Below are 14251 nucleotides of genomic sequence, written 5' to 3' on the forward strand. Positions count from 1 at the left end.
CATATATTCCTGAGTAGCAATTAAGAAGACCAAGTTCAGAAGTATAAACTGAGACATGATCTGCATGAGGAATCAGGGAGGAGAAACAATAATCAGAATATATTATGTGAAAAAAACCTATTTTCAATAAAAGAAAAAAATATTTTTTTACTTGATCAACAAACCAATTTTTGAATGATAAAAACTAATGATCCCTCTTTTGAAATATTTGGTATTGTCTTTCCCTTTAGCAGTCTACAAATGCTATCAATCACGTTAAGCCATTAACACACACACATTTTTAAAGATTGATGGTCCTATTAGATTAATTTTCAATGCATACTCAAAATCAGAGCATCCCATACCAGTCTATTGCACTGTAGTCAAATTTATCATTCTTTCTGCTGGCAGGCTGTGCAACTTCATAGAACTTTGCTTTATGTGTGAACTGAGAACATACTTTTTTGCAGTCTGTTCACCACTAATTGAAGTGTGACCCTAGTTAGTCTTATTAAATAAAAACACAGAGTGAGATATTAAGGGTGAAAGCTGAAAGATCAGAGAAGAAGAGCAGTCACTAGAAACTTTCTACCTCTAAGAATCTTCAGACAGAATAGGGGCAATCCTGTCTCTAAGAACCCTCAGAAAGAATGAGGTTGTGGTCCTGTCTCCACTCACCTTATAGTCCTGTCTCCACCACCCTAGTGCTGAGATTAAAGGCGTGAGTTTCCCATGTGCTAGGATCAAATGTTTGTTCCTCCCAAGTACTGGAATTAAAGTTGTGAGCCAGCACCAACTGGCTCTGTTTCTCTTTTAGATTGGATCAATCCTATACAGCCCAGGGTGCCCTTGAACTCCTGATCCTCCTGCTTTCTCCTCCCAAGTGCTGGGATTAAAGATGTGTGCCCCCACTGCCTGGCATTTATGGTTAATTAGTAGCTAGCTCTGCCCTCTGATCCCCAGGCAAGTTTTCTTTGTCAGAACACAAACAAAATATCATACAACTAAATGTTTAGAGATAGTCTTCCTCTTAGTGAAAACTACATATACTAGAATTGAAGGTATACCTCAGTGACAGAGGTTCTTTCTGACATATGTTAGGCCCTGAGTTCAATATCCAGTACTTGACAAAAAATGAAAATAAAGTCACTACCCATGTTGCCAATATATTTTAAACCAATGTAACAATTATCAACTTCTTGGAGCCCAGTGACATTTCCCTCAACATTGCTGCAGAGTCAACTTGTCTTGCTTAGGCAGCTATATTAATGGGAATTCATGGGTGTAACTTCCTTTTTATAGTAGAAGTCATAGTCTCAAAGTAGAATTCCTTGTCTTCTGCTTCGTGCAATTTTCCACTTCCCACTTTTTCAATGCTTCCTGAACTGTAGGTACAGGAATGGTTTTGTAGATGTATTTATGTGTGTTGGCATCACATGGCCAGTTGTTTTCTCCATTTGGACTAGATGTGGTTTGCTGCAAAAAAGGAGCTTCTTTGATAAGGTGGGAGATCTACACCAACCTATGGACATGAGTAAGTATTTAGACTGCAGTCATGAATTACAATGCTTTGAGAAAGAGATGGTGTTAGGTATTTTCATGTCTGTTACCTCTCCAGTGCCAGATAGCAATGTAGGTGTATAGCATGATTTTATTCATGTTATGGGGGGGAGCAATATTCAAGATACAAGGACAACTTTTTTATCACTGTGAACATATTACCAGCCCAGTCATTGTTGTGATTTATAACTGGGTAGAGGTACCAATTTTTTTTCTCCTTTTTCAGCTTATGTAGCACCTTTTCATATTTTATAAGCTGCTCATTAGGATTGAGGTTTCTGGGTCATTTCCATCTTAATTACTCTAAGTCCTGTGTGTGAAGTACATCATATCTTTAACAATAGAACCTTGCCTTTAAGTTCTTTGAGGCAGCCAAGAATAACTTCAATTGCCTATGTTATTTTGAGAGTTTCTTGGACTACCTTGACACATACCTTCAAAGGAGGTTGCTTTCTCATGCATGGTATTAGAGTTTTGAGGGGTTCACTCCAGTTGTCAGACAGGGAAGTGAACTCCAGTGAAGAGACAAGAATAAACACCAGGTGCATATTGACTTTGTCAACTTGGATCAGAATCCAGGGAACGTTTTAACAGGTGGTTTATTTCCAAAGTATTTAAAACCAGTATAAATTGAAAAAAGTTTCCTGGTATAATAAAATTCCTATTGCACAAGGAAGCATAATTACATTAAAACTCAACTCAAAGTACATATTATTCTTCCAAGAAGATGGCTTCTAGAAATATACTCTGTGTATTAGCTTATGGGCCTAAGGATCTGGCCTGGTCTCGGTCATAAAGATACCTTAGAGGTCAATTGGGCTATTAGTCACCTCTGATCCTGGTTGTGGGAACTTGGGGGAGACTCTGGCTACCCAGCTCATTCATATTACTGGCCCCCTCTGGTCATGGTTGAATGAGTTTGATATGACCTGCCCCAACAGATAATGAAGATCTCCACTCTGTGAATCACTTCCAATTCTTAGCTTTCTGGGTGGAAAAAAATGTTTATTTTATCTTTCCCATTGGAAAGACAATCCTGTATACTTAACGTTCCTGGTTTCTCTGGAGATCCCAAGTCCTTCCTGTTGTGCTCCCAACAGAATTTTTGTTAGGTAGTCCATTGATCTTAGGTGAGGCATTATCAGCTCAAGTGGTACATTTCCTTTAAATTATGCATATACACATATATTATATGTAGTTTTAGAAAAATGTAAAACAATATTTTTCCATGTCTTTTTTAATAACTTCAAGCAATTAACAACTTCTAAGAAACAGAGAATTAATTAATCTTCCCCAGGGATGAGCTCCCTGATTGGTTATCCAATATCAAGTGGCCAAACTTAGAAATACACCCATAGGCAAGAGTGAAGGGAGTCCTTGGGTTGTAATTTATATATATACAATTTTTTTAAAAAGTCCTTTTTTCACTTTAGCAAAATATGACTGTCTTTTTTTCTAGACTTTTCTTATCTTCTATTATATGTCTGAATTGGCATTATCATAGTTCATGACATAGAAGAGCAGAACATTGAGAGAAGTCAACCTCAGGGGAAATTTGGACAGTCCACATAGCCTCAATTCTGAGTCTTCACATGTGTCTCCTTTGTCTGACATACCTAACACTAATTTTATGTGGCTGGCTTTTCATTCTTCTGCAAAATGTGCCTTAGAAATAAAAGTTAAAATTGTATATTATTCTCATCCAACAATTCAGACATTTATGAAAGGCCAGATGACATAGAGCGCTAGGAAATTTCAGTAAAAGTGTTCAGGTATCAAATGAGTGAGTAAGCCAGGAAGCAATTTTGGTAAGGTTCATGCAACTCAAATGCCCACAATCGTGACCAAAGGTGTGTGAATCAGACACACCGTGCTTAAGTGTGAGGGCTTCACTATTTGGAAAGGGAACTATTTGGTGAAGAGCATTCTCTCTAAGTTCATTTACTGTTTTCAGAACAATTAGTTCTGTGTTGCTGTGACAAGTATCCACTGAATTGTTTTACTGGGTCAAAGATGCACTCTGCCTCATTTTTTATTAAGAATTTTTTTATTCATTTTACATACCAACCATAGATCCCCTTCTCTTCCTTCCTCCCCACCCCAGCCTCCCCTCTCTGCAACCCACCACTCAGTCCCTCCTCCAACAAGGTAAGGCCTCCCATGGGGAGTCAACAGAGCCTGGTACATTCAGCAGAGGCAGATTCAAGCCTCTCCCACTACCTCAAGGCTGTGCAAGGTGTCTCCATATAGGCACTGGGCTCCACAAAGCCCACTTATGCACCAGGGATGGATCCTCAAGTCCAAGTGGATCGAAGACCTCAACATGGATCTAGTTAAACTGAATCTGTTTCATTTTTATAAGTTTCCAGTAAATGTCCAGTTTGCTCTAATACTGTGGCCCAATTGTAAGGCAAAACATAATGGTGTTTAAAGCTTGTGGCAATGTGGATCATCTTATAGTGGACAGGAAGCAGAGAAGGAAGGAAGGAAGGAAGGAAGGAAGGAAGGAAGGAAGGAAGGAAGGAAGGAAGGAAGGAAGGAAGGAAGGAAAGTGTCATGGGACAAGAGACAGTTTTTCTGGGTATGTCTTCAGTGACCTACTACCAGGAACTATATCTTGCCCCCTGCTTTCTGCCAATTCCAAGGACTCTATCATATCCTGAAACAATCAAGAAATGAGTCCACTGATTAATTAAAGTCATTAAAATACAGACAGATCCATGGGATCATGTGCTATCAACCTAAATACATAATACATAAGCTTCTGGGGGAAATTCCTATTCAAACTGTTACAACTATTGATATTACTACATTTTATTTCATACTGCATATACTTTGTAATTCAGTATGATTAATAGCATTCTGAAAAAAAAATGTATGTCCTTGAGGATGGCATGGGAAAAATCGTGGGAAACATTTAGTCCCTTACATTCTAAGTGTTGCAAATAGTATTTATTTCCTCCAAAATAAAAATAACTTCTAAATGAGCAGTCAACATTGAAAGCTCCACTTGATTAAGTTACTATAATCCAAATCATTTCTAAAGCCCATCAGTTTTTCACACTTGCCAAACTGGTAATTGAAAATAGATGAGAAGGAATCAACCCACACAAATCTCACATTTTTTTCAAGTGGCACTGATTAATGAGATTTATTCAGAGATTTGATATTGCTTTTGAATACTCAAAGCAAATATGAAAATTAGATCCATTGTTAAACATGTGTATGATAAATATAAAATCAAATTCTTCAGATGTTACTTTGGATCATTTCCAGCATTCATCTGATGTAAATTAACTTGAAATTTGATCAGAATTCATGTTTTCATAATACTCTGTACCACTGCTGCCCTGAATGAGAGATTGTAATTATGCTGCAACCATGCAGTCATCGTTAGTCTGATTGCTCTGGAGCTCCATGGCATCTCTACAGCTCCACTTATCTCTTCACACAGCAGGAAGGAAATATGTCATCTTGATCCTTTGAGGAGTATTGAGTAATGGTTCAAAGGGCTGATATTGCTGCTGTGACATATGGTTTTTGTAGAAGATGATTGTTATCCAATGCTATTTTAATCTCAGAGATAATCTTATTCAGTTCAAACATGTAATAAAAAAGGTTTGCAAACTTCAAAATTGATCAAATTTCTTACCCTTTATGTAAGAGATCGAATGCATAGTTTTATAAGCCATAAATTTGCAAAATATTTCTAAAGACTTACTTTGAAATATAAGCATGCTAGATATTATAGCAGGTTAGAATAATTGAAACAATATATGTAAAGCATTAATAGTAATACAAACAGTATTTTAAAATAAATCTGTAATTATGTTTGCATTTATCTGGAATTGTGTTTTTCTTACTTAGTTTGTCATAAAATATAAAACCACAAAGATATATATATATATATATATATATATATATATATATATATATATATATAATGTTCTATTTCTTAGGCAACTTTATATGAATGCAGATTGGTTGAGCTAATTATTGGTTACTTTGGAGGGCTTAGAAATTTCCACTAGGTTATATAAACATTGATTACTGAATGTCAGTCTGAGTACCAAATTGACAGGTATTCATGATGCAAGAAAAATATTTCTAAAAAACCTTGGGTGATGATCTTATATAAATTTTTTTGAATTTAATTCAAATAAAGATATGGTCAGCATCTCCATAATTGGCATTGCTTGGAATTAACTACACGATTATTTGTAGTCAAATGACTTATTTTTTAGTCTCTTAAATCAATAATTCAATGTTTCTGTTCAGTTTTCTTTTCATGAACTGCTCTCTTGCCCACTACTAGCACTCATGATTGGATGCTTGTGAAGCCCATTGAGACTATGTTTGAAAAACTATTTGAATCTCCTTGTGTTGGAATGATGAAACTGGATCATTGAATCATTTCTTTCTGTATGTTTCTCCAAAAACTTAAAACTTTCTTCATTTTTACAAAAAAAAAATGGTACACAAATATATTCAGTTTATCTTTCCATCTTCAGTAAAAAATAAAGAAGTGTTTGTTACAAATATTAAACCAAACTACAAAATTACAAGTAACAACTAGCATGTTCTTGGAAATCTAGGGATGGGAGTAAAAACGGCTAAACACAGAAATGTGGTACTTTGAACAAGGCTTGTGGTGCAGTCATGTAGACCCAGGCACTTAGGAGGCTGAGATGAAAGGAGATCAAGGAATGTCCTAGGTACATTTAATTTCAAGAAAAGTCTAGGGTAATTAGTAAGACGTTATCTCAAAGTAAAAGGATGGATTGTCCAGCATGAATGAGGTCTTAGAACCTGGAGGTCAGAAATAAAGTTCTTTAAGACATTAGCAATCCTTGTAATACAGCATCTTCTATGAAATATTCTTGGTAATACATGTGCAAACATTGGCAAGTGTAGAGATTGTCTTGGGATTCTGTAACACAGGAAAAATTACAGCCAATGTCCCAATAGAAGCGTCTACCAGCTTCCTGAATCACTATTTTCTGAACTCACTCTACTGTTCTTGTCAGAGCACATTTCTGAGACACACCAAAACAATGTTTTATTTGGAATATTGTAACACTTGAATCAGTCATAAATACTGTTTAGGAAATTGAATATTGATTTATTTCTCTGTGGAGAGCTGGTTTATATTATCTAAGTCCATCCATTAAAATACCTTTCCAGTCCTTTCCCAGGAAGTCATCTCAATACATTTACCTCAAATGACAGTTTTGTCCAAATATTGATAAAAATATTATCCTTATCAGCTCAACATTTTCTTTACACAATTTCATCTTAGAAAATGTTATTTAGTGAGGAACCATTTGAACTTGTTTTCTTAACACTGATTTGAATTGTGTGAAATGGTAACTTGCATCATGTTTAACATTCCACAATTCATAAATCACACTTTCTGCCAAGATCAACTGTTCTGTTTGTTTGTTTGTTTGTTTATTTTTAAATTCAGTGCATATTAAAGATGCTGGAAGAAGCATTGCCACTTTCACAGAGGAGGAAATGATGTCATTAACATTCTCTCATACCAAAACAAAATAAAACAGAACATAAGACAAACAAACAAAAACTTAAGGCACTGTAGCACTTAGAATACTGACTGATTTTAACTGATTTGGTGTTAGAGCAATATATCAATGCTCTGAAAGTGTATTGATAACTCTGAGTTGATAGTACATGGAGCAAGAAGTTCTACCAGAAGAACAGGTCTAATACTTACTAAAATGTATGAGAATGTCAGGCTTTGGTAGATAACTGGACCTTAGCAATCAAGGTTATTTGCAAAATGCAATATCTGTAGTTTGAATTTAATTTTCCTTATAATATTCTTGTTCAATTTAAGTCAGCATTCATATATGTAATCATCATTTGCTGTTACTATAAATGTTTTAAGTTTTTTAACAGGTGCTATTCTGTTTATATAAGAGCTACATTGATACTTTTCTATATTCATTTCTTCTTTTTCCTTTTATTGAAATAGATTTTTTTCTCTCATAATATATCCTGATTACAATTTTCTATCCCTCTGCTCTTTCAAGTTCTTCCCCTGCTTCCCTCTAAATGGAATCCACTCTCTTTTCATTTTTCTTTAGAAAACATACAGGCTTCTGAGTAAAAATAACAAAATATGATAAATACATTAATATATAACTCATTTTTGGTTTTTTGAGACAGGATTTCTCTGTGTAGTTTTGTTGCCTGTCCTGGATATCACTCTATAGAACAGGCTCACAGAGATTCAACTGGCTCTGCCTCTCGAGAGCTGGGATTAAAGGTGTGCACCACCTCCACCAGGCTGTCTTTCCCTCTTCTTATTAGCTTTGGTTTAACATTTATTTCCTTAGACACTAAAATTGCTACACTGGCTTGCTTCTTAGAAATATTTACTATGAGTATGTTCTTCCTTTCTTTTACCTTGAGGTGATACTGCTCCATGATGTTAAGGTGGGTTTCATGGACGCAGTGGAAGGGTGAATCTTGTTTTCCTTCTCTTAGTCTGTGATTTTTATTGGGAAATTGATACCATCCATGTTGAAAAATTACCAGTGAGCAGTATTTGTTAATTATTGTCATTTGTTCTCTCTCTCCCTGCCCCGTCCCCGAGTGTGTGTGTGTGTGTGTGTGTGTGTGTGTGTGTGTGTGTGTGTGTGTTGCCTTTTCTGATTTGATATTCTGGGATTATTTCTTCATTGGTTGTCTTTGATGTGATTAACCACTTTAGGATGGAGTTGGCAGTTCCCTTCTAGTGTCTTCTGTATGGCTGGATTTATAGTTGCATGTTGTTTAATTTTTTTAAATCATGTAATGTCTCATTTTTGTGTATTGTGTATTGTGTATTATGTATTGTGATTGAGTATGGCCTGAGTATAGTAGTCTGTGCTTGCATCTGTTATTTCTTAGATTCTTTATAATAGCAGTTCAGGTCCTTCTGGCTTTTAGAGACTCCATTTAGAGGACAGGTGTTAATCTAATATGTTTGCTTTTGTATGTTACATGGTCTTTTTGCCTTGCTGCTTTTGATAATCTCACTTCAGTCTGTATTTTAGTTCTTGAATTATTGTGGGCCAAAGAGACTTTCTTTTCTAGTCCAACCTATTTAGTGCCCTTTATAATTCCTGTACCTGATAGACATATGCTTTTCTCAGTTAAGGAAATTCTGTTCTATGATTTTATAATTCCTATGACTTTGACCTGGGTTTCTTCCTCTTCTGTTCTTATTATTCTTAGATTGTGGTCTTTTCAGAGTGTCCTAGATTTCCTGGATGTTTAGAGCAAAATTTTATTTTTTTTTTCATTCTTTCTTTCTTTATTCTTTTGGATTTAACCTTTGCTTTGACTGAAGTATTGATTTCTTCTATTTGTGTCTTTATTGACTGGGATCCCCTCTTCCAGCTCTTGTATTCTGTTATTGATGCTTTCCTCTGAGGTTCCTGTTCCAGTTCCTAATTTATTTCCAAATTATCCTCAGAATGGGGTTTCTTTATTGGTTATTTTATCATTTTTCTTTAACTTAAAATAGTTAATTTCCTTCTACTTTTTTAATGTTTTTATTGATATCTGTAAGAGATTCATTCAGTTTCCTCTTTAACACCCTCTATCATATTTTTAAAGTCTATTTTTAGGGCTTTTCCTTCTGCTTCTGCTATTTTGCAATACTCAGGGCCTGCCATATTAGGACTGCTGAACACTAGTCCATAAATAGAGTCCTGGCTGTTACTGATTTTGTTTTAATGTTTAGGTCTAGGCATGCAGGTTTGAGCGGATTGTAATTCCTCTTGCTGATATCTGATCTCTGTTGGATGGGCATTTTGTTCCTTGGTATCTGTTGTCCTCTCTGTTCCAGACTGCTGTGGCTTTGTATTGCCTGCTGGGAAATTCTCCTGAGATCCTATATGTGTGGTCATTTGGGTTTCCTATAAAATATGTTTCTAGGTATCAGGAGCTAGAAATAAAGAATAGGAATGGACTAGTAGTGAGGGAGGTGGCGTTGGGGGGGTGAACAGGAGAGAGAGAAGCAGAGTGTTAAACTAGGAACTGAATAGTCCTGTAGGAATGGGAGCATAGATTCGGGGAGAAAACACAGCAGGACGTTTGCTACAGAGCTGGGATAAGTCAGGTGGTAAATTTGGAGGAACAGCGGGAGAAATGAAAATCTGCAGTTGCAGTTAGCCTAGCCTACCTACCTCCCTGACTTGTTATTTTCTGAATCATTCAGAAATTTCACTTAAAATTCAAAGTCTCTAGGTTGTTAAAGTTGAAGGTCTCACTTTTACAAATATAGTTTTAACACACCTAGGTGAAAACACACATACTAAATGTAAAATTGTCAATTTTAGTGACATATTCTTCACATTGAACTAACTTGATATTATTTATAAGTTTAGCAACTCTTCTCTCACTGACCAACTGATATATTTTATGATCATGTGTGCACAGCGTCATCATAAGAGAAATGTAACAGCTAATATAAACATAAATTCATTGATTACTTATAACAATCTATTTATTCTTAGGATCATGTTAGTAATTATCCAATTTAAAATGAACTGGCAGCATTTGTAAATATAATGACTTGAAATCAGTTGAATCATATCCCTCATATCATTTGCTGGAGACCCTTCCCTCACTAAATTCAAAATAATTTAGCAATATAATTGCTGAAAATGAATTCAGTGTGACAGACATTTTGTATGAGGTCTATTTGAATATGGAAATTTAGTCATAATGAAAATATGGCATGCACTGAAAGACACAGAGACTGGAATTGCTTTCTCCAACTCAGAGGATGATGACTACCCTAGCAGGGAAAAGAGTCAAGGACACTGGCCAGAGTTTGAAGAAAATGTACCCCTTTGTTCCTTTGATTTCAGAATTGGATCTTTCCAAACTGGGAAAGCATAACCATTTTTAGCCACCTGTTTATGGGACTTTGCTATAGAATTCCTAGAGATTTAGGACACTGTTCAATGACACAGAACCAGTAAATGTCAAAAACTGAGAATGCATTGAAATTTTAACTTGCCAGCTAATAAGCTACGGTAGCAAAGATTTATGATGCCATTAAAATACATTTTATTCCCGAGTCAGTAACAAAATATTTTATTACCTTGTCAGAACAAGTCATACAAAAATCAGCATATTTTTCCAATTCATTTTGCCATAAATCCAACAGGGATAACATATCTGGCTCAAGATGAGTGTCTGCATATATAGTCTTTAACAGAAACTCTGGAGTGAGGAAACCTAAATATTGTGGGAAATTAGTACATTTGACCTTTATTTTAGAATAAAAAACTGAAATCCTTCAATAGAGTTAACTTATATGTCCTTTATCTTGATGGAAAACACACTGTCCATGAATTTACACATTCTTCCTTATTTGAACACTGTTAGAAGGTAAGTTTCAGATGAGTCTTTGGAGAAGTGTAAATTTTGCATAAGAAACTGTTTTCTAAAAGTAGGTTTAGAATCTAATGTAGTAACAGAGGATATCTATCTCTCAGAAACAAGCTTTTATAATCTTTCCAGAATATGTGCATGAACAGACATAGGAAAATATAAGAGTAGCAAATGCCCTTCCCTTTTTCTTTCAACTATATTCACACACATGCTAATCTATGTACTCATGCTCATTATGTATATGTTTTCATTTGTTGACATGGAAGTATATTGTATATATTTATATACAAGCATGCATACATGCATGTTAGGAGTCATTTTGTACATAAACCCAAATACAAGAGATACATTCTTGAACTGCAGTACTCTAAACATGAAAGAATATTTATACAGATATTCTCCATAAACTTTCACTGAAGATCAGTCTTTTCTTGAGTAGATTACAGATCCATTACAGTGGGAAGTAGCAAATAACATATACAATGAAGTATTTGGAAATGGACTTAAAACGGTACAAAATATTTATGTGTGAATAATAAAAGCTGCCTTCAAAAGCCTGTTGAAAACTTTGTGGGAACAATAGATGAAGTTTTCTTATGTTTGCAGCTTGAAACACCCTCATCAGCAGCTTGTGGGAGGTCCACATGACCCATGTTTCCAACAGCACTTAGTGGTGTTGCTTTTACTTTATTCCTGTAAAGTCAACAGTTTTTAGAGGCAAAAGATGTTTTCTTTCCGAATGTTAGCTGCAAGATCTCTGCGAGAACATGATTTCCTGCATAAAATCACCTTTCAGTATTCACCAGTTGGTTATCAGGCTAGACATCAGTCAAACTGATAGGAGGTAGAATCGGGAAATCTCCCGGAAAACCCATTGGGAATTGGAGGTTTTACTCTGGTTGTGTCAACTGAGGAGGGGAGACTCCACACATACACTGTAGGTGGTACCATTCTCCAGCTGGGAGTTGAACTGTACACGTGAAGAACTGACTTGAAAAGCATTCTGTATTTATCACTCACTGTTTCTCAATTGTAACTGCAATTTCACCTACTTCTTCAAACACATGTTGCCCTGACATCCTCAAACTGATGGACTGTACATTAACTGTGAGGTAAAATAAATCCTTTCTGAACTTAAGTTGCTTTGTAAGAGCATTTACCACAGGGATAGGCAAACAATTTTTAACAATTTCAATGAGAAGAAAAATAGATCATGAAAATGTATGACAATGACTTTTACTCGGATGCTAAGAAAAATATCATTACTAATTTGTAAGAAGAATAGGTGGAACTAGAAATTATATAATCAAGTGACGAGGGGGCTAGAAAGTTGGCTCTGGGTTTTAAAGTGATTACTTCTCTTGCAAAAGACCAAGATTTGATCTTCAGCATGCATATGTGGTGGCTTACAATGTCCTAAACTCCAATTGCAGGGTACCTCATCTCTTCTTTGACCTCTATAGGCACCTGCATATACAACTTACACTTGAATTCAGGTAGGAACACACACACATTGACAACAATCAATAAATGCATCTTTTAAATAATGAAGCATTAATGGCATGACCCACATCTCAGAAGATAAATAAATACATGTTCTCTTTCAAATGTGAACCCTAACTTCTATTGTTTGTGTATATGAAAATCAGAGGGCTGTGAGAGTGGGAATACACCGTGAAACTGACCGAGGGACTAAAAGTTGTTGAGAAGCCTGAGAAGGGGAGAGGCAAAGTGTACATGTGACCAGAAACTGGAAGGATACCTCAGGGGATGAGAAGGCACAAGAAATGCAAGGGGGTAGGGAAGAAAAATGACAGCAACAATTTTTGTTTGAAAAATGCTAAACAAATAATATTTTAGGCAAGTATGATGTTTTCTTACTTAAATAAAGTACTTCCAATTGAAGGAGATAGACAATCAAGAAATTAGCTTACAGCAGGTTAATCACAATAGTGTAGCTGAAGTTTTCTCTGGTCCTACCCAGCCCCACAGACTCCACAGCCATGTGTAAAATAATCACTCAGAAGTTTATATTAATTATAACTGCTCAGCCATTAGCTCAGGCTTATTATTGACTAGCTCTTACACTTAAATTAACCCATAATTCTTATTTATGTTTAGCCACATGGCTTGGTGCCTTGTCATTTTGTTCCCTCTGTGTCTGCTTGGAGATTCGTGACTCAGCCTTCCTGTTCCCAGAATTCTCCTTGTCTATTTATCCCGCCTATACTTCCTGCCTGGCTACTGGACAATCAGCATTTTATTTATCAACCAATGGGAGCAACACACATTCACAGTATGCAAAGCACCATCACCCATCACAATATTAACTTATTGATTGTGTTGCATTCACATGGATTGCTAGGTTATTTAAGTACAATAAAACATGTAATTACTATAGCTGGAAGTCTTCCTCTGTCCCACCAGCTCCTACAGCCGCTAAGTCACAAGTAAACACACAGAGGCTCATATTAATTACAAATTTATGGCCCATGGCTCAGGCTAATTTTTTTTTTTGTCGGAGCTGAGGACTGAACCCAGGGCCTTGTGCTTGCTAGGCAAACACTCTACCACTGAGCTAAATCCCCAACCCCTGGCTCAGGCTAATTATTAACAACCTCTTATAACTTAATTCAACACATTTCTATTAATCTATGTTTTGCTACATAGCCATGGTATTACCAGACTGTTGCCATGTTGCTCCTTGGGTAGCAGGCTGGTATCTTCTCTGTCCCTGCCTTCCTTCTCTTGCCTGTATTTTTGCTTGGATTCCTTGCCGGGCTCTATTCTGCCTTGTCATAGGCCATTGCAGCTTCTTTATTAACCAATAGTAGCAACACATATTCATAGCATACAGAAAGACCATCCCACAGCAAATTACAGACTTCTTCCAAAGGAGAGTAAATGTATATCACTGCCAGTTTTCTTTCTTCTTTTTTTTTGTTTTTTTTTTTTTTTTTTTTTTTTTTTTTTTTTTGTTTTTCAAATGGGGTTCTCTTGAACTTATTGGATAGAAACTCAGTGACAGAAGTTGTGGATGACATGGCCTGACCAAATGTTCTCAGCTGTATCCTCTAGTGACTTATTGCACCCCAGATTATTATCTATAATAAATAAATATCCTGATGCTTCTGTCCTCAGAGTGGTCAAATGGGCCTGGATTTTGTACCCATAGGTTTTAAGCTTTCAACTTCCTCCATCTTAGCCATTCATTAATGTTGCTAGAGTTTTCCTGCTTTGCCCACAGTAAGGACAAATCTCTCTCAACCACCAGTCCCATAGCCACTCAGACCCAACC

General features: G+C 36.0%; 1 non-coding gene across 1 annotated transcript; it reads right to left on the bottom strand.

The window, feature by feature from the left end:
• Window positions 1-13469: 13469 nt before the first annotated feature.
• On the bottom strand, window positions 13470-13544 carry Trnaa-agc. Its single transcript has one exon. It is a non-coding gene; the product is annotated as a tRNA-Ala (tRNA).
• Window positions 13545-14251: the final 707 nt, after the last annotated feature.

Source organism: Peromyscus leucopus, chromosome 9, assembly GCF_004664715.2.
Source record: "Peromyscus leucopus breed LL Stock chromosome 9, UCI_PerLeu_2.1, whole genome shotgun sequence".
Taxonomy (NCBI): domain Eukaryota; kingdom Metazoa; phylum Chordata; class Mammalia; order Rodentia; family Cricetidae; genus Peromyscus; species Peromyscus leucopus.